At 39.2% G+C, this 21,645-nt stretch overlaps 1 long non-coding RNA gene across 3 annotated transcripts in view; it reads left to right on the forward strand.

Moving 5' to 3' along the window:
• The window catches only part of LOC122876661, a 55,986-nt gene extending 41,152 nt beyond the window's left edge, over positions 1–14,834 (forward strand). For all 3 annotated transcript variants that reach the window (XR_006378105.1, XR_006378106.1, XR_006378107.1), the window contains one exon: positions 12,561–14,834. This is a non-coding gene — a long non-coding RNA (uncharacterized LOC122876661). The remainder of the gene's footprint in view (positions 1–12,560) is intronic.
• Positions 14,835–21,645: the final 6,811 nt, after the last annotated feature.

The raw sequence follows: 21,645 nt of genomic DNA on the forward strand, positions 1-21,645 counted from the left end.
CAGAGAAGTTGGGGGACATGGCTGTTCTCAATTACCCTGATCAATGGAGGGGGGGGCATGTGTGGGTGTGTGTGTGTGTGTGGGAGGGGGGCGTGGTGGTGGTGGGGGGTGGGGGGCACGCACCACTGTAAAAAAAAAAAAAAAAGGACACAGATTGTTAAGAATGAGAAAAAGTTACAGGAAGATCAAGTGAAGATGGGAACAATCTTGTCATAGTCTTAGTTTTGAGAACAACCTTGTTTGCCTCACTGAAGCGCCACACAGGTAAAGAGTATTTGTTTTATATGCTAATATTCTTGATGGGTTTGCATTAGTTACAATAAAAATTGACAAAAAATGCATTTCCTGCTTTGTTAAAGGCATTCAGTAAGAGATAAAGTCTATCTTCCCGATATTTATACAGTAATGACCTTCTGATAGATTACAGTCGTTTTCATGTAAGCTTTGAAGCTTGCACATGCTACATATAGGGGTTTGCATAAAGTGAAGGTATTAATTAGAGCAGTGTAGGATAGCAATAATGGTCACTTGATTTGCTTCTTCTAGACTGACCATTATTTCATTAGTGCGGCTTCAACAACAATAAAAGATCCTGAATAAGATGATGGTTGAGCTAAAGCTGAGGCCCCCTTAGATCAAGTGGTAGCTCTGTTCTGTGTTTTAATTAGGATTATATGTCCTCTTTAAAGGATCCTTTCTCTGAAGCCCTTCCCATTTAGAGCCCTATAGGGTTACATAAGATTAAAAGCACTTTCCATCTTTACCCTCTGATACATCTTTGGAAATGTGCTTGGATCCCTGTCTCTGGAACACTTTATCTCCCCCTAAGAAGGACTGAGGGGTGAGAGGAGGGGTAATGCGAGTTTTGGGTTGTATGCCAGACTTTTCTTTTTTACCTCATTTGCTTTGTATTTACTTATATATTTAATGACTACAAGGTAGATGATATGTTATTTTCATTTATGATATCACTTTGATCAGACGCAGGGGAGTGTCACATTACACACTATAGTTTTACTGTGTCCTCTACTTTTGATACAACAGGCCTGTGTCCAATCACAGAGATCTTCCCCCCGTGACCTCTGACCTTAACTTCTGTGAGTAGAGAAAGAGAAAGGCATTGGTTTCAGCAGAGGGAGGGGACTCAGGCTGGCTGTCTCTAGCTGCAGACAGCTCAGTTCTCCCCCCCCCTTACATTTTTTGCTTCTTCTTGAAACTAACTTTATTCTAAACACTTGAAAATCCTCCACATGTGCAAGCAATTAGGTTTCACGACTTGCTTTGGATGAGAAAGACCCACAGACATCCACAAGCACACACACATAAACACAGCTAGGCTATCACATGAACATATACATACATGTGCATTACTATCAATATACTGTTTAATTCAACGATTAAATTAGGAAGCAGAGAATCACATATTCAATTGATAAATATTCTGCCCACATATGTCACAACGTGAATCACGTTTTTGTACAAATTCCCAAATAAAATACTTATAGTAACATCTAATGCTTTAAAGAGCATTTGAAAACATTTGGTTTCTTACATGTGCCCTCTCACGATGATGTGCCAGCATCTGCAAAGTTTAGTATTTGCATCTGAAACTATCCAGAATAATAATACAACAACAGAGAGGAAAACAATCATAGACTAAACAGAACTGTTATCTGTTAGTTCCAGTGGAAAAATGTCCAATGAGGTTCTTTGTGCAGGAAAAAAAATTTCTGTCTTCTGTCATCAATGAAGGAAAATACCAGGGCTACTGGTATTTTTTTTTTTGTCTCGCAGACCGTCATAGTTGCAATGCAAAAGGAATCACTGTTGTCTGTTAAGACAGAAAGATCCTGCTCATATTGAGATGCCATCAGTGAATCAGTCCTCCGTACACATCACAAGATGTCCTTTTTAATTTGAAGGGATAAATGATCTTTTTTCCTTCATACATCCATTTTGTAACAGATTAATTGTTCTTTTCAGGTTTCACTCAGCTACTGAGCTATCTGTCAGTGTGTTAGGTTTACATCAAACTAGGGCTGCCCCTGACCAAAGATTTTCCTGGTCGACTAGTAGTCGTTAGTTCAAGCCATTAGTCGACTAGACATCGCACATTTATGATATTAATTTAAATATTTAAATATATATTTTTGGGGGCATCAGAAAATGGTTTGAGTTCCAGGGCTGAGAAAGAATGTTATAAGAAACATTGTTAACACTGTGCTACATCACAAAGAACTACAAAACCATAATAATGAGCCTTTAAAATACAAAGCGAGCCACCTCTTAATGACAATGCTAACGGAAAAAGCGGTAATGATTCTGATGTGTCGGAACAACCAGTAATTTAGTTAATTTATTTCAACACAGTATAACATCGTAACATCTTTACCCTGGCTAGCACCAAAGATAGAGATAAATAAAGATCATAGCATGATAAATAAACCTTCACTGATACTTAGCCTACAGATAGGTCTAACAGATGATATACATTTAAAATCGTTACCAAATAAACATTTCTTTAAAAACAGAAAACACTTCCGTTTTGTATTTTTTTCTCACCAAGCAAAAAGTCAATTTTTCTACTGTAACTGGCAAAACTGATTGGCTGCGGACTCAACAACGGGGTGTACTTCGTGTCCTAAGGTGAGGAGATGCGTAGCCTGAGCTGGTCCCGAGGAAAGTCATATCCGTGTTACAAGAGAAAAGGTCCGTGTTACAACTGTCCCCCTGAGGGGAGCAGCTGAAAGGAGTTTGAGGTTGATGTTTTTTCTGCAACTAACCGACCAACAAAAACTTAGTCAATTAAGACTCTTCTCATCGACGTTTGGTCGACTAATAGAGGCAGTCCTACATCAAACAATACCAATGAAATGTCAATGGGCCATTATACAAATGGTAATTGGACCCTGGCCAAAACTTTTTGGGCCCACCTGAGGCAAAAACCCTGCTGACAGATTCATTACCAGCAGCATGAGCATGAAGCACTTCTTATCACAGGAATTTACTGGAAGAACAAAATACAAACTGGTGGAAAATATACAACTGCAATAGAAAAGACTACAGAATATCTTCTCTGCTGCCCAGTCCATGACACAAGCCAACTAACAGCATAACCCTCATCAATTTTATTTCAATATTCCTGCTTGTGTACTCTTTTCTAATAGTTTACTAACAGCAAATATAGTCATGGTGCCAAGCCAAGCTTGTGCATTTCAGTAATCCATGTGTGGAAACAGTACAGTTTATACTACAACTGGCAGTTGTAAATGTTCCACTTTTGGTGTTTACAAAATAATATTACAGGAACATCAGAATAATGCAATACATCCTCAATCTGTTTCTGTTGAAGTCACAGATCTGCAGCTAGTGAGCAAGAGATGAGGCAAAAATGAAAACATGCATTAGGAAATAGTCTGTAAATGAAAAGTAGTGCAATTGTGAAAATGACTTTAGAGGAGAAAAGTGTTTTGGGTGTAAAACAAGTAAAGCAAACTAAGTATTTAGTGGCGTTGCACTTTACAGAAATGACCAGCAAATGACCAGCAGGTGGGTGAAATGACACTGACCAAGCAAACTGGTAGTCGCTGCTTTTGCTCTTAATGACTTTTGATTTGATGTTTTTTCGAGGATTTCTCGAAATGTTTTTGTCTGAGCAGATTATGTCTGTGTTTGATGATGAGTGTGACATGTTACCTTATCAAGACTAAATGGCTAAAGATTCACTGAAGTAACATTGATGTGATGTGGATAATCATTACATTAATGACACACGCTCACATGGAGTGTAATTTAAAAGCAATTATGGGATCAGTAACCTTTTTAATCCAATCATCACCTAGAGTCAGCGCTGTGTGTCATGCTGTATCACCTGAACCGGCAAATGGAAACATTAATAAAATGTTAATCAATCACAGAGAAGGGGACTGAGCTGACAGGTAGGTCACATAGAGTTAACATATTGATAGAGGCGTTGACTTTCTCGGCGAAGATGTAGTTATGGAGGAGATTCTTGAGAAATATTGCATTACACACATCAGCACAGAATGTGTACAGACATTTTTTTCTATTAGTTTAATTCACTATACCTTACACTGTATTTTCCAAAAAGTGCCATACACCATATATAAATAGTAACAGACGCACACACACATGCATTCATACACGCTCAAACACAGGCCTCCAGTTTTGCCACAGGATGCTGTTTTCCAGCTGTTTAAACCACGGCTCAAATTAGCTGCTCAGCCATTGGAAGGAAAGGCAGGATACCAGTAATTACTGTCTGATTGGTAGAGTGACTGCAATTAGCAAGTTTGATTCTTGAAGATTTGCATACATATAAAAAGCTCAGGGAAGCAAGGTGAGGTTACTGTAAAGTCCCTTATAGTATAGTGGTCCACTCCAGGAACTAAGAACAAATAAAGATGATGTAGTTGGACAAAAAGGATCCAACCAATCTTAATGCAACTGAAATGACTATAAAAAATCTCTGCAAGGACAATCATGTGTCAATGGTGGCCAGTGTCATATATACTTAAATTACACTCTGTATACACCATCATTGTGTCATCGCAGCCAAATAAGTGCCAAACACGAAACAGATATCATCCATTATAAACAGTGTGGAAGAATCTATTCGCTCCTTGTACAGTATCTTTGTGCTTCCACCCTAGCAGCACCGAGGAGAGTCTCAGCAGTGGTCCTCCCTTATCATAGAACATTTAACAGGGGGCTAATCCAATCAGGTGGGATAACAGGGTTGCTCTCTGTGAGTGGAGGAGGATCAGGCGAGTGCTCCTCTGCTTCCCATTAGTGTATGTCTCTCCAACCGGGCCTATCCTAATCCCATTTCCCCATCTAAAGCCTTAACCCAAACAAGCACACAGGACAATAATCTCCGTCACACTCTTGTCGGCTGCCCCGGGCCTCCTGATGCCGCTAATGGAGGGCTAGCCAGAGAGATGCCAAGAGACTGCAAGTGGGACTAGATGTGGCTTGTTCAGCCAAGGAACCACAACATCCACATCTTTTTCTTTGTTTATCTCTTCCCTATTGTTTTTCTCATTTTGTCTTAAGTCTTATTGTGTATCTGTTGCTGGTTTGTGTTTTCCTCTGCACCACCAAACACATTTAACCACAGAGAAAATCTGTTCTTTGCAGAGATCATTTTTCAATTGAGCGTGTCAACAGTGTCGTTTCATTCAACACATTTGATTGTAATTTTATTGTACTCACTATACTCATTGCTACAAGCGCTGTTTAAAAACCTCATTGGGAAGTTATAGAAGGTCAGATTTGTGGCATGGTCAGGAAAGTAATTAAATTTTTTTTCAGACAAAGGGAAAAAAACACACAGAGAGAGAGAGAGAGAGAGAGAGAGAGAGAGAGAGAGAGAGAGAGAGGTTTTGGCTCTGTATCCCTGTCTTTCTGTCCCTGTTGACGGCACATGTGCCCCAGATGCAGGGTCCTGATCCAAACCCAGGCTCATCCAGACGCCACCCCGAGTGTCTCACATCACTTACACACTCTCCAAGGACCTTGGAAAAAACAGCCTCATCCACATTTCTCATTTCTCTTGGTTTCCATAAGAAAAATGTAGCCCCAACTTCCTAATGAATTCCAACTGAAATATGGTTGGTGCAACAGCATGTACCTCAAACAAGGCTTTTCAGCTCAGCATTTTCATGTTCCATATGGAAGAGTTTCCCCTTATGCCATTGTACAAACTTGATCATTGCATTTTATTTTTGGTGGAAAAACTAACCAGAAGTAGAAAGTAAAATGTCAGTAAAAAGTGTCACTTTTATATTTGGATAGTTGCTGCCCACTTTGGATAAAGTAAGACTCATTGCCTTCGTAATCGTCATCTTTACCCATTTTCTTTATCCACACCTACTACATCATCGTCAACCAGTTGAATGAATGACTGAATGGTGAAGGTGCACTTTGTGTCGTTCTATCTGTCTGTGTGTACACAGCTGCCGGCAGAGCTAAATCACAGCTATTAGACTAAATCAATTATCAGGCTGATTTTTCTCCTCATTGACAAAGCTCATACCCGAGGCTGGTGGCTGTCTGTTTAACATATCTTGTTGAAGCAAGACTTGTATTAGAAGTTGAACTTCATCTAAACTTTTTGGAAGACTTAGCATTCAGCATCAGCATTAGTTGTTTGCTCAGTTTAAAACAACCTGGTATGTTTAGTGCCAAGAAAATTGTGTGGCGTTCTTATCGAATACTGAAAAGAAAAGGTGTTCAGATAGATAGATGGATTTACTAGATTTACTTTGACACTAGAGACCTGGTTTTACATATGCGGTATAAGCATGTTTATTATATAGTTTGAATGTATGGGTAAGCTCTAAAATATAAATGACAAAATAGGTCATTTGTCAATGTACTCCGAAATGACACATACTGTTTTCCAATCAGCTGCCTACAGTACATGGTTAAAGTTCAGCAATTTAAACTCTTGGTTAAGGTTGGGGAAAGAGTGTGATCATGGTTATGTGGAATGATTGTTTCCATAGTTAAAATAAATGCCAACAAACAGCTGCCTAACATTACACACATCAAGCAGACACAGAGCAACATGAGCATCTCTTTAGATTCCTATTTTTACATGATAAATGTATGAAATGTTTGACAAAAAATTGTACTAGCTTTTTCAGGAGCTTTCAACTGCATCTCACATTCTTCTTCAGCAGATGGAGTTTGTTCAGTTATCATGGAGATAGTCAAGTTGTCATCACATGACCTAACTGTGTTCAGAGAGCATGGAGGAGGATTTTAGAGGTGGCACAATTGCATGCAGTCAGTACGTAAAGATACGAGTTGGCACGGATTTGTTTCAACTTGAGCAAAATATTTGTGCATATCCTGGGGCTTTATGAATCTACTTCATAATCGTACAGAGATGAGAGAAAAAAGGAGACAGACTGGAGGGAAATAATAGGAAGAACCAGAGATTCTGGTTAGTTCTGAGTTCAGTCATAGGCTGCGCTGAACACGCACACTCCCAGAGCCACGACCTACCAGCTTACAGCTAACGTACAGTTGGTACATTGGCTGTTTGACAAATAAACACACCTTAATAACGGAACTTCAGTCATGTGACAACATGGGGGGAGATTGTAACCCCCGTATCTGTTAAAAGATTTTGCAATTGCAATTGGATGTGAATGGCTGGAAAGCTAGCAAGTGGACCTTGAGTTAAGATTTTTGTGTCAAACTACTGTTTCTTAGGGCAAGAACTTTAACACTCAAGTTTGATTAATTCAAGTCTAATCTTCACTTGCCATTTAGCTAGGTTTGGTCCATGAAGTCCTGGGGAAAATGGTTAAATGTTTAACTCTTTTCAACAACCACTTTACGCTCTAGTCATGCTGGAATGTAGCAGCTTACAACTGGCTTGTGTGAGCTCATGTACTGAGATGGGTTGCCACAATTTTATTGTACACTGGGTGCTGATAAGTACCGATTCATAATCCATTTTCATTTGGAGGGTTTAGCACTAGCAACCCTTGATTCAATGGTAATATCAGAACTGTTGCTCAATGGAGCTTTAATCAGCAATAAGAATGTTGGAGAATTTTCTTTTTAATTTTGGTAATTGTCAGCAAACTTATGGTCTCAATTGTGCACATCTCTCTGAATCATCCCTCAAATCTCCAAGATAATTTTTGTCAACTAGAGATGCCTGCTGTTGCCAATTTACTTAGCATCAACTAATGACTGCATGAGAAAAAAAGATTGCTGTGTTACTGGCAAACAAACTAGCACAAGTCTGCTTGAGCAAAAAAAAAAGAATCATCAAAATTATTCTAAATTGTTCCAAAATTGTTGACAGCTGTGGAATGTGGTAGGAGAAAAAGTTCAGCCATCTAAAGTGGTGATCAGGTTTTGGAGTCAGGCAATTCAAAAAGCATGGTCTTCTTTATAAACTCATAATTTTTACCTCAATGTTCAGCAGTCATACAGGGAGAAATTCATTGTAAAACATCCTAGAGCCACCAGTTTCTTCACCGACAACTGCCTCATTTATCCATTATGTAAGGCTTTTGCGTAAGGGACGACTCACTTTTTCTCAACTGGCAACAACAGTTAGCACTCTGTTCACCCACATGTAAAGCAGTTTAAAGGCTGTCTACAGCCCGCATCAAGCTCCATCAATCAAGTGGTTAAGGTTACTGATGGGTTTGGGCCATTAAGTGTGCCAGGTGGATTTTTACAAGCTATAAGACAATGCTGCCTTAGAGCCTGAACTCAGGTCAAGAAAGTCCCTGGCACCCTATCTACAGAGGTGTTTGGGGAGTCTGTGGTTTTCAGGTTAGTTGGTATTTATTTGCTTTGTAAACTGGCATAGATACTCCTTTATTTTTGCTAAAAATCAAACCAATTTTACACATAACAAGAAGAATAAAAGTCTACAGCCATGTCAGTGGCTCTGTAAGGCTGTAATTAGACACAGCAGTGCTTTGAGCTAAATGCTAACATCAGCATGCTAACATCCTCACAATGCTAATGTGCTGATATAGGGATGCAGGTTTAATGTTTAATGTAATGTGTAATGTTTATCTTATTTTAGAGTGTTAGCATGCTAACATTAGCTAATTAACACTAAACACAGCCGAGGCAGATGGAAATGTCATTAGTTTGGCAGGTATTAGGTCATAAGCCAAAATTGTGGACAAATAGAAATTTTGTTTATATTTCAGTCTGGACCAAATAGTGGACCGACTGACAGACTGACATTGTCAATCCTAGACACCTACCACTAGCATAGCTAAAAATTGCCATTATAGTTTTTGCCTCATCCCTTACACAGAAAAGTATCAGAAATAACATAGCCTACAAATAAACCAAATTCCAAGACTTGGCAAGTCACCATAATGATAAAATTAACATGCCGTACCCTATACTCTTTCTAGCAATTTATAGCAGGCCAAGATTGCCAACTGGGACATTGGCCAGAAGTTACTAAACTGATCTATATTAGAAAAGAACCTTTAACATGATTGGTTGTGCTGTGTTAAAATAAACAAGTTGTCAAAGAGAAGACTGAAACTCCTCAGTCCTAAAAAGCAGTTCCTCTTCCGTGGTACAACACAACATACTGTATTCTCTTTGGGTGACACCAGCATTCATATGTTTGAGTTTCATTCCCTGCGGGATTATTTTACAAAGAATTTGTTGTTGTGATGACCTGTTAAAAATTTGTGGTTACACTTGATTCCAAATTATGCCATGAAACCCAAATTCAGGATTCTTGAATCTACAAATGGAAAGAAGAAATGCACTCCAGCAGAACATTTTCACTGACCTGCACCCACTGTTATTCCCACAAATGGAGAGGTCAGCTTGCTTTACAAACTAACTGTAATTAGATTGGACGTTAAGTAAATTAACTTATGAACGCTAATCAGTTTCTGGCATAAAACTGTGTTGTTACATATTTGCTGACGGCCTCAGTAAATAGCCTACGGTAACTAGCTTTATTATACAGCCAGCTTGGCACAGCTGGAAGTTTGACTGGGCTTGTGACCTCAGGGGAAACATCACTCATAACTGTGGGTGAGTTATCATTGACTTTTGAATGGTGCAGATACAAATATTGTTTCCAGCTATTTTGAAGCCAGCAACACTGAAGCATCTGTTCTTATACTGACAATCTGTCTTGGCTGAACATCAGACAGACAGGCAGCCATTTGATTGTTGTAAAATATCACTCCAATAGACATGCCCAGCAACCATAGTGGCATTGCTACCCTATTAGTGGTCTAACATCTCTGCTTTGCTATCTTGGGTGAGTGCCAATACATATTTGCAATGTTTGTTATTGAAAATAATTACATTCACGAAAGTGTGTAGAGATGACCAATCATTTATTTCCAGTTTTCTTATCCATTTTCCCTCCTATATTGATGTAATCTGATGAACTCCTGAAACAGCTGCTGGATGCACAGACTACTCCCTTTCCTGTGAAAGTGTGGTCTGTTTGCCAAAAAGAAGACATCTTGATATATATTTTGTTCTCAGTGTCTTCAGTCTTATCTATACATATGCAAGGGTAATGAATTACTCTGGGAATAATCCAAGATTTGTGAGAGTAATAGTTGTTTTACATACAGTATATGCTTATAACAAATCCACCAGTTTTCTCATGTGCAAGCTAAACTAGATAACTGGTAAACTGGATGAAAAACTGCATTTTTTTGGTACTACTTTCAAAAACACAAGATCTTCCTTTTCTGGACTTTGGACATCTTGGTAACTTTGGAAATAAAAAATGTAATTGAATCTCAAATTTTGTAGTTCCATAATTGTTAAATAATTAGTTTACCTAAATTATGAATCTGCAAGCCATGTACTGCTTTGGATGTTGTTAGTAATCTGTGATATGCACTGGGAAATGCTATCTACTAGACACAAAAGTGGTTTTGATTGCCAAACATGCAATACAAGGAGTATCTGCACGCTGGAATCACAGGTCCCTTTAATTTTATTAGTAGTGTTTTGACCAATTGCAGGTATTCCTGGGATATAGGAAGGAAATGAGGGACATATATAACAAAATGACCAGTGTCATCACATTCATATGAGTCAAGATATCCTTGTTACAAGGAAAATAAAAAACATAAAAATGAATGGACATACAAGTATAATTCAAAGGAGTCTTGCACAAACTTCCAATCAACCATTTGATGCCAAACCCCTCATTATTTTCTGAGTAGGGTGACCCAGTATTGGTGTAGTTCTTTATTCTCAGTGTTGGGGAAGCTACTTTGGAACAGTAGCTTGTGAAGCTACAAGCTACTCCTCATTGGAGAAAGTTAAGCTACAGCAATGCAACATTTTTGTTAAAAGTAGCAAGCCACACTACAAGCTACTAAAAAATATAGCTTAACACACTGAAGCTATTTCACATCAAAAACATCTCCTGTTAAGAAATATAATAATCAAATGCAGTAAGAAAACAAGAAAATCAGAAAATAAAATGTTTGGTTGTGATACTGTGCTACTTAGTGGAAATAGCTAGGCTACCTGAAAGCTACTGGGAAATGTAGTTCAACTAGTAGATCACTACATGTAGTGCCGCTACTCCCCAACACTGTTTATCGCCTGCTTAAATACATGGTCATCTTCAGGCATTTTCATATATCAAGCCTTTATTCAAAATGCTGTGGATATGAAATAATGTTTGGCATTTCATGGTTGGGAAGTCTCATCATCTCCAGCTGTTAAGGAATTGCTTTTGCCCACACACCAGTGTGGGGCCTGTGGATCAATTTCCTGATGCTCCCCTTAAAAAATATACAGAGTGGTCTCAATGGAGGCGGCACGGTACGCATGTGGGCAGAGAGAGAAGTTGATGGAGGGAGGGGGTGATGGAGGAGGAGAGTTTGGTCCTGGAAATCTCCACCTGGTGGAGCAAGGAGCCCCCACAGTACACAAAGCTTGCCTTGTGTGAGATAAGCAGCGGGCACCAGGAGGGCCCTACAGCACTATTTTCACAATCAGAGCCAGTTTGTTTTCTCTAGGCCTCAGACCCTGAGCCTGTCAGGAGAGCAGCAGGGCTGGAGGATGTGTTGGGTAGCACCGTTAAGGGAGAAAGGGGTCTCCTACAGGGTGGGCCGGGGGTTTCAGGGGCTCCTCAACATTTACCTCTTATTTGACTATATTTGTTTACTTTACACTTATCCTTCACTAGACAGATTTCTAGTTTAAGTTAAACATGTACCTGATGCTACAATGTAAAAATCCTTACTCTATAGTTAGAAAAAAAGGTTTTTGTAATTATTTGTGTGTAATACTTATTATAACAAAATAATTTCAAGTTCAAGAAATTTGTATGATGCCAACAAACATGAAATCTTTAAGAATATACTCATCATAGTCTCTCTACCAATAATTATATTATTGAATTTGCTGGCAAAGATTCAGAACTATTTTCTTTCTACAAAAACAGCTCTTGTGCTGCAACATCATTGTACCAATATGGAGATTTTTTGCTCAAAAGTGTATTTTAGAGCATGTTGGTTAATGCACTGAATGATGCTGTACATATTTTCATCTAACCTCCACCATGCAAACTCCATTGCTAATGTTTCCGTGCGTTTTTTTTCTTTTGGCAATAAAGTTGTGGTGTAATATTATGAGTGTTTATAGTGAAAAACCACAGTGTAAAAGACTCACAGTTATAAGAATGTTTTCTTGGTAAAGACTATTCGGAAAATGATACTAAAATATAATTAGAAACAGTTGCTTTACTGTTGTAAAGATGAGATGCCTAGAGCAAGTATTCAACTAGTTTGATCCAGAATTGCAACAAAGAAAATACAGAGGTAATATTCAAGGAAAAGAGATTTTTCATAGAAAACGTGGCCACAGTTAAGGAACTGCAATATGCAACCATTCCTGTGATTATTTTGAGTGCTTATCTGATTTTAAGTTAATTTCTCATTAGGCACTGGTAAGGAGCACTCCAAGCCTTGTGTTGGGATTATTTAAAAGTGGTTTCTCTGCAGGCAGGTTTCATGATTTTTCTCCCCATTCCACAGTATGTCTTGGCCCATCAGAGGCGGCTGGCGGCCAGGACTCCTCTCAGCTCGCTCCCTGAAGACCCCTGGCTCCACAGAAACAGGAAATGGTAATAGTATTGCACTGCTTTTCCTCCCCCTATCTGTATCCCCATTTCTCTCTCGCTGAATGAACAAAAAAGGAGAAAAAAACAGATGTGTAATAACATATATGTGTGGAAAAATGGACCTAGACCATAAAATAAACCAAAGGTACACATTGTGTTTTTGCACTTTCTTCAAATCCATATAGAAAAAAATGCATTCAGTGTATGCTATACAATCAGTAAATTACAGTTGTCAGACTGTTTTGTTTTCAAAAAATGTATTGAGCTTGATGTATATCTACCCTGTAGTTACCTCAACCAGAGATTTGGAAAAATCTGATTTCATTGTTTTTTTGCTATTAGACAGTTGTTTGAAAAGTTGTTTGAAAGTCATGTTTTTGTCACAGCAAACTTAACATATTTAATTTTTACTTGTGCTACAGTAGCAATTGGCAATTCAACAAATGATGGTTGATTTATATCATGATTATGCTCTGATTAAAACAAAGTTGTATTTTGTCAAACCCTCCAGTCTTCCGACTGCCAAGCAGAGGGTCAGTTATGTCTGCTTGCACTACAGGCTGTGTAGTCTCTCCACAGGTGGATGAACACATCCCCCCCCAGCCTCCAAGTGTTTATGAGTCACTTCACCCCTGGCCAAGCATGTGGTGAAGCCACCCAGCTCCAGCCATATCAGGGGGATCTGCTAACTAGCCCCCATGGACACTGCCAGGTTTTTATAGTAAATCGTGGAGCAAAACCACAATTGACTAAAAAGAGATAGGCTTGCTCTGACTTCATAGCATTTTGTGGTCTACATTTCCCTTTGAGTTTTTTTTCATTAGAGTTCTTTCCCTTCTCTTTTTTCCTTTCATCTTAATTTAATATGCAGCTGGATCCACCATTCCTCCTAATAGTTTTCTTTGTTTTAGCCCTTTAAAAACAGTGTTTTATCGTTTCGGCTTTCCATTGGAAGATTTATTTTTCATGAAAGCCTTAATGTGTTCAAGAAGTTCCAAAGTTAGCTGCTATAATGGTGCAGCCACAAAAAATGTTCTTCAAACACAATAATTTGTACAAAGACATTGTGTCCTACGGCACAGTTCTATAGGTTGTTGTCCACACCTTAGAGTATCCATTTAAATATGATCACCATTCCCTATATTTCTTATAGGGGGGGTTGCAGTGAAAGCACAAGATAACCCCTGTGGAGCACAGATGTGGACAGCTTAAGTCAAATGCACAAGTTCTCTTTGCCAAAATACAACCATAAAAATCTGCCTGCAATAAGTAACCATGAAACCAAAATGTCTCTTTTCCTATAGCAGAACTGTGGGATCTGCCCCATCAACCGTGAACCTTAGTCACACAGGGGATACCGAGGGGAGTGCTGAGGCCGGATTGGGTGGAAAACCATCTGGGAGGCTGAGTTTATACTGGACAAAGAAATCTGCACACAGAAGTCAATAAACATAGTGTGGAGTTGCACACAGATTCTTACAGGGATCTTCATCTTTGTGAGCCATACAGGCGCCATCTGTAAATACAGATACAGCACATAACATTCTTGTAACCTTTCCTCAGGCCACACCTTATACTGATATCCATTTTTGGCATTCCAAAACACATAAGTAGTGCAGAGTCCTTGCGTTGCTGCCAAGGGTTTCTCAGTCCAGTGCCCAACTCCACAACTTTCAGCCTGGGCAGAGGAGGGCAAAGTACAGGGCATCTGTTCTCATTCCCAGGCTTGGATTCACTTTATTGCACTTTATCCCTGTGGCTTCTCTCAAAATGCCAGTTAGGTGCTTGGCAGAACTGCAACATTTTCATTTTTGATCTTATTTCTACTCAATGTAGTGACGGATCAGAGCAAATTCCTCTGATTATGAGTTGTATGCAACATGCATACAGCTCTAAGCAGGAATTAGCTCTGCACACAAGCGTCATTGTCTCCTTTGCAGTTTTGTTGATTTTTTGTTTTACGTTGTGTTTATTTTTCTTATATTCTTGATGTAGAATGTTTGCTGTTTTTATTATCTACTGCACTTAACAGCAAACAGTTAAAAGGAGCATTATGGAAAGTCATATTGATGAAGATGCCTCCTAATACAGAACATAACTGATTGTAAAGTGTGGTACAACACAAGGGATCCACAAAAGCTTTTCAAAACCAATTGAACAAACTTAAAAAATTCATTGTCATGCATTAAACAGGGAACTATTGGTCTACCGATATTCTTGTATCAGGATGACATTAAATATTAAAGAGAATTTCAACTTTTTGAACACTTTAATTGTGTAATTATTTATTTTTATTTCTATTAGTAGCATTTTTTTCATTTGTTAATGTTTAATGGATATAAATGAATAAGGATTTTTCATCATAGACCAACATCTTAGCACGTCGTCAGTGAGCGAGTGTGAATGAAACATTTTGTCTTTATGTAATAATATGCTAATTCTCTCTGTGCATTGAGGTTGGCATAGTGAGGCCTTTATTGAGTTCGCTGCTATAGCAACACACACTCCACCTTCTCAGGTCTCTCCTCTCTTTCTCTCTCTCCCGGTCACATACACATACACACACACAATGTTGCTGTGCGGCAGTTTACTCATGTAATGTGACCTGGAGGGGCGCCAACGAGCCCAAGGAAGGTCCGTGGCCTGAGGCCTGCCGACACCTCTCCCCAGCCATGTTGAAATGTTTATTTATAACTCTCTCCCAGCTCCACCTCCCCCTGTCGTCTGCCAGCCGCCATGCCAATCCAAACACACTAGGCCTCTCCAGACTGATCCAGAGCATGATTTCAGAAAGAAGAGAACCCTTTCCCCTCTTTTCCCCCTTCTCATGCCCGAACTCTTCCACCCTTTCCTCCCTCCTTCTCCCTCTGTCTCACTGTGTCTTCCAAAGAGTAACGTTAGTGAGAGGAGAACTGAGTAGAGACAGAAGGGAGAGGAAAGAAATGGGAGGGAGGGATGGATGGATAGAAGAAAAGAGGGAGGGGGCAGAGGTTTACTCCATCCAGCCTGGGCTGCTAAATTGGTTTCAGAGCAGCAGTTGGACTCCGGGGATGCACGGCACACACTGCCGACTAGCTGTGTTTGCTTTTGTGGTGTGTAGGAAATCTGATCTCCATCCATGTAGCCAACCCACATCCCACATCCCACCCATCACTACCACCAAGAATGAAAGGACCTATGAGGACAATCACCCTAAAACAGGTATCATTGATACTTTAGTAATAAAGAATAACAAACATTAAATCCAAGTGTGGAAAAGTGCATATTTCTCCAAAATACTGAATGGTTACATCATACATCAATTGCCTTTGTTACAGGCAGGAAGTCACATGTCTGTGGAAGGTAGAATGACATGTTGAGTCCCTGGTGAGCCCAAGGCTGAAGGCTCTCTAAATAGGTTTAATTGGGCCAGGCCTAACACTACCATGCAGACATTGCCAGACAGACACAGACCTACAGGGAAAAGCAGCATACCCAAGAGACGTCAGGCACTGTGTCTCTGTATCTGACTTGGTGCTGCTGTGTGGCTCATTTGGTATACTCACAGTTTAAGGACACACTGCTTACACATTGCCGTGTCCAAGGGAGCTGCGCCAAATTACCAATACCAGTTGTTTATCTAAAAAACATGCTCATACAGCAGAGCTATGATTGCTTTGTTGCCCAAGGCATAACTCTAACTCTCAAAAGTGCGAACTGTTTACCTCCTTGTGCCTGTGTGTGTTTGTGTGCTTGTTTATGTGTCTCTGTGTATGCGTAAATGCATTTGTCGGCATGCCTTAGTATTGGCGTCTTTGTAACAGCCCTCTCCAACTCAGCCACTGAGGTCTGTGACACCCCCCTGCAGCGAATGGTAAAATGTAGATCAGCCATAACAAAATTGAAATGTATACCATATTATTTCCACTCGATAAATGAAGCTAGTGTCTGATGAATAATATATGATGCCTCAAATATTTATTCAAACAGCAAAAAGGGAAAAAGGAACGAACATGAAGACAGGCACATATATGTATAAAAAATGTTCTATATACACAGTATATCGCCATATATAGACAGCAGTCCAATTATTGCAGCCATCTTCAAGACAGAGAAAGGACTTAATGTGTTAAGCCCACAGAGTTGCTTTGATACACAAGCTACTTTTCTTTTCATTTCTATGTGTGTGTGTGTGTGTCTCGTTTCTGTCTTGCTCTTTCGCTCTTTCACACATATTGTACGCACAACCACATGTGCAAAAATATACCCGTGTTAGGGACAGATCCTCATTTCTCTCTCAGACAGTTTGCTTGCCTTGCATCCGAATGGACTTGTCATGTGTATATGATGACAAATCCTGCATTTAATTTACTCTGTCTTTTTGCAGTGCGCACCAACTTCTTTTATTTAATAAATGATCATACTTTAAAAGCTACCAAGTGTTGAATGAACCACTACACAAACTAAAACACCTTCCATTACAAGCAAATGGTTGTGTGAGTGTTTGCAAGTGTCCAAGTATGAGTGTGCATGCATTCAGTGAGTGGAGATGACTGTGTGTGTGGTTGTGGGTTCCTGTGTGTGCATTTGAGTGTTTATATTCTTGTTTGTGTGTTTGTCATGAGTAAGTCCTGGGGGAATGCGGTCTCCACAGTAACCGTCTCTCTTGGTGGTCCGTCATTAATAGTCTGTCTGGTGTTGATGATTTAGATTCAGTCAAAAAAAATGGGTGCAGTCAGATATATCAAGTGAAATCCCATAAAATCATTTAACAACTCGGCATAATAAACACCTCGACAAGTGAATAAATAATCAGTAAATCAAGAGGTCACTTTAAGTAACCTTTTTTCAGGCTGTCTTGTGTGTATGTGTCTGGTGTGTGCATTCACATATTTGGTGTTTGTTTTTCCTCTTTGTCTCATCTCTCCCCCCGCCTCTCCTGAGTGAAGAGAAATTGAGAAACCAATCTAAAATCCATCAGGACTTCCCTGCCCACAAGCCCCTCTCCCCCAACCCCACTCCACCTAACCCCCCCCCCGCTAGTTTTTTGTGTTGCAAGCGTCTGGAAATTGGATGAGATGTTCGTTTAGCGGGCAGCTGGTCTGGGGCCGATATGAATTGCGTTTCCCCACGCCAGGAAAGGTCAAGCCCCTCGCCTTGACGGAGTGCATCGGCCTATTGAGTGGCGCTTTAGTCCATTTACCAACCGCCAATGGCAAGGCAGCAGAGGGGAGAGAGGGAAGCACAGGACTCTGTGTAGAAGAGAGAAAAGAATGGCAGCATGTTGGATATAAATTCATTGTTTCTCATCACCCAGCTGGGGCAAGAATGGCTGGGAGTGATTGCTGGGATGGGGGAAGTGAGGTAGGAATATTACCGTCTAAGTAGGCTTTGCCTGTGTGACAGAAGAGATGAGCACCCCTCTTTTACCACCATCGGCCCCACATTCAGCCTCGCTGCCCAGAATTTTGACAGACAATGTGTAGAGCTTACATTGCCTTTGAAACACTCAAATGAAAATCAGATGACACGGCCTCCAAAAGATTTTGCTCAATAGAGTGAGTGTTCAAAAGAAAAGAAAATAGGTTGGTTCCTCTCATGTCACATCTCCAGAAGTATAGCTTTATATTTAAAGAGAACAGGAAATAATGCCACAGCACAGTTGATGCCTTTGTTGAAAAAATAAAATAAAATAAATACTCAGAAAGCTAAAAATAGGGACAATTAATAGGTTGGTTACATGCTAAAAACAGACAACTCAACAGTGCACATACATCTATGCCTCAGGACTCCTACCTCTCCCTGTCTTTCTCTCGCTGACTCTCATAAATGCATACAGAAAAAGGGTTGCTGTCCCTTTAATTTCCATCCCTGTGTATCTGGAGGAGTTAAGGCAAAGCAATTAAAACAAAGGCATATTTAACATGGGGTTAATGATTGGCTGACCCTGCAGTCAGCACAGTGACAATATCTTAATTATTGAGAAACCTAAAGTCATTACGCCTACGAATGGCCTGAGGAGCGTCTCTATTGATCGGGATCCAGTCCCATTACAGGCTCAGCCCGGACCAATGAAGCCCCCCATTATAGACAGTCTCTTTTTTCCTATCTCTCTCTCTCTCACGCCTGGTCCCTGTCTCTCTTTCTCTCTCACTCCCTCTCTCCTCCTCTATGTCTCACTGCAAGCTATTGGATGTGTTGAACGGTGAGACAAGAGCCAGACGAGGCTTGTGGGCTTTATTGCTTTCTAAAAAATTCATAACCAAGCCTGACATTTTTGCTGAGGAATGATTATTTTCCTCCCTCCCTCAATCTACTTTCCTTTATGGTCCTTCTCATTTTTTTTAGTTTAAGTGGCAGAAGTGTTAAAAATAAAGCACTAACAGGATTGATCAGTTCTCCTAGACGAGGTTAGACACCTTTACAGTAATCCTATGGCTTGTGTATTTTAATGCTTGCACAACTGGACTGTTTTGGTTTTATTATCATTCCTGCAATTTAAAACAAGTGCTTGATGCTCTATAGCAGCAATATATGTGTCAATTTTGCACACTTGTCATTTAAATGTATAGCTTTTTTGTGCTTTTTGTCTTTTCACCCACAGAAGAACTTCCTTTCCACACCTCCATTTCTCTCACCATTTCACCTGTTTGTATTTCAGTTTGCTGATGACAAAAAAATTAAATGGTTTGGTGTTGGAGATGTGAATTTATGTGATGTTTTGGCTGAAAATGATCTCATAATTTTCTACCTGATTATCATATAAACACATTATTAATCATGCACTTAAACTACAGATGATGTACTGAAAAAAGCATTATAATGATCTGCACTTTGGTCCTCTTCACACATAGTGATGCTTTACAGGTCTTCATACATAACAGTGTTAAAACTCAGTTGGAAGAAAGACATTTAATCTAATGTAATCCATGGTGTTAATTAACAAAACATTAAATCACTATTCTAACAATGGAAATACCCAAATACGTCACCAATCTGCATATACCATTTGGACTGCATGCTGATATAGCTAAACATAGAAAATTACATGTAATAGCTATGTCATTACATTAACTCATTAGATATGAGAAATAGCTTTTAGACTACTTTTAGACTTTTTATTTTATTTTTAAAAATGATATTTCAACAGCAAGAAAAAAGAGGGTCACATTTAACTTAATGTCTACTGTAGCAGATTACGATGCTGCATGGATCATTGTTATATAACCCTGATACAAAATGAACATTTCAAGTCACTGGTACATAAATTCATTGTATGATACATCTCTAATGTTTTATGACTGCAGTTATAATGCATCAATAAGTATTATGAGCTCTTATAAGTATGGCCATAGCACAATATGAGTGTCTTTATCGTGTGCTGTTGCATAGTAGTCATAGTAACCATAAAGATTTATCTGACATTACATTTTAGTGTCACTGAGTTCCATGCTTGAACTCTGCCTTGCTATTTTATTATAGTTGAATTTAAGATGAATGTAATGACCATGATTATTTCAGGCTTGTAACCGTACAATTGTGAATGTCTGTTTTAACATCACTGTTGGTAGTGTTACCAAACGTGTTAGATACATCTTACATACACTTAATGTTGTTGCAAAAAACAAAACAACAGAAAAAAAACATTAAGTGAGGTATTGGTCAATTTTTAACTTTTGACTGATTTTTAACTTCATTTTTTAAAAAATATTTGCAATGGCTTTTTAAGTTTAGTTGTATGAAAAAAACTATTTAAAACACTATTTTTTTTTTTTGCTTTAGTGTTTAAACAGAAAAATGCCAACCCCTTTCACCCTAACCCCTTCATAAATCAAAAATGAAGGCAAGTGTATACACAGGCATGCAGGTTCGCGTACACAAACATTTGCTTGTTGATTGATTGTGCACTGCACCCATTTATCCAATAACCCTTTCATTTGACTGCTGTGAGACACAACCCAATTCGATCTCTAATGGGAGGCCAGTGAGTAGGACTCCATGTCGTGATGTGTGTTTTATGATAAATATAGAAGCCAGACAACTTCTCCACTGTCACATTGCTTCTTCCTCTTGTGGCCCCAGAGTGAAGCAGCATGGGGAGCGCTGAGATGTAATTACCCAATCAGTGTGTGCCATCCTTATTAAAACACTACTAACAGTGCTCCATTATTGAAATACCCCCCACCGGACTCTTCTTAATTCATTAAATAAATTAACACCAGCGCCTTTAATAATTCATAGAATGATGTCTACGTTTTTTCTCCCCCGCAGAGGGTAACTATGACAAAAACCAGGGAATTGAAGGCAAGGACTGTAAGATAATACTAAAGAGTGGCTAGTCATGAGGAGAGCAGGCGATCAGTGTGACTGACTCTCATGAACTATAACACAGTTGAAAAACATTCCTTGTGAAAGCTGGAAACCACCTTTCCTCTGCAGATTCCAATTTAACTATATTCTAACTTTTAAGTTCTTTATATATGATATATAAAAATATATTTTATATTGTCATGTATGCTTTGACGTTCGTGTCATTTTATTTATTGATTTTTTTGTAGATATCAGCCTGATATCTAAAACACAACTGAATTAGCTACAAAGAATTAGGGCAAAGCTCCTATGCTAGCCTATATGAAGTGACGCACGTCCTCCAAAAGCACATCTTTATTTTTTCCCACTTGGCTTTCTGGTTGTCTCCTATGTCCCTCCCCATTGTGTTGCATTAATGTGCTAATGAGAATATCCTTGAGCTAGGCAGAGAAGCTAAAAGACAAATAAAGTGAGGAGTCAGACGAGGGATCTCACTGTGTCTCTACGTATCTTTAATTGACACATCTGCATCCCTGATGAAATATTTACCGCCTCTGACGATGGTGCAGCGATGCGTGGCGATCAACGCTGTGTTGCCGATAGTGATGTCGACATGTGATTGTGTTATTGATGTTATTAGCATAGACCACTCCTAGTGAATATCTAGATTTATCCAGCTTTTCAGATAAATGGTCACTGTTTTGCAGTGT

The sequence above is a fragment of the Siniperca chuatsi genome, linkage group LG5, assembly GCF_020085105.1.
Source record: "Siniperca chuatsi isolate FFG_IHB_CAS linkage group LG5, ASM2008510v1, whole genome shotgun sequence".
NCBI classification, from domain to species: domain Eukaryota; kingdom Metazoa; phylum Chordata; class Actinopteri; order Centrarchiformes; family Sinipercidae; genus Siniperca; species Siniperca chuatsi.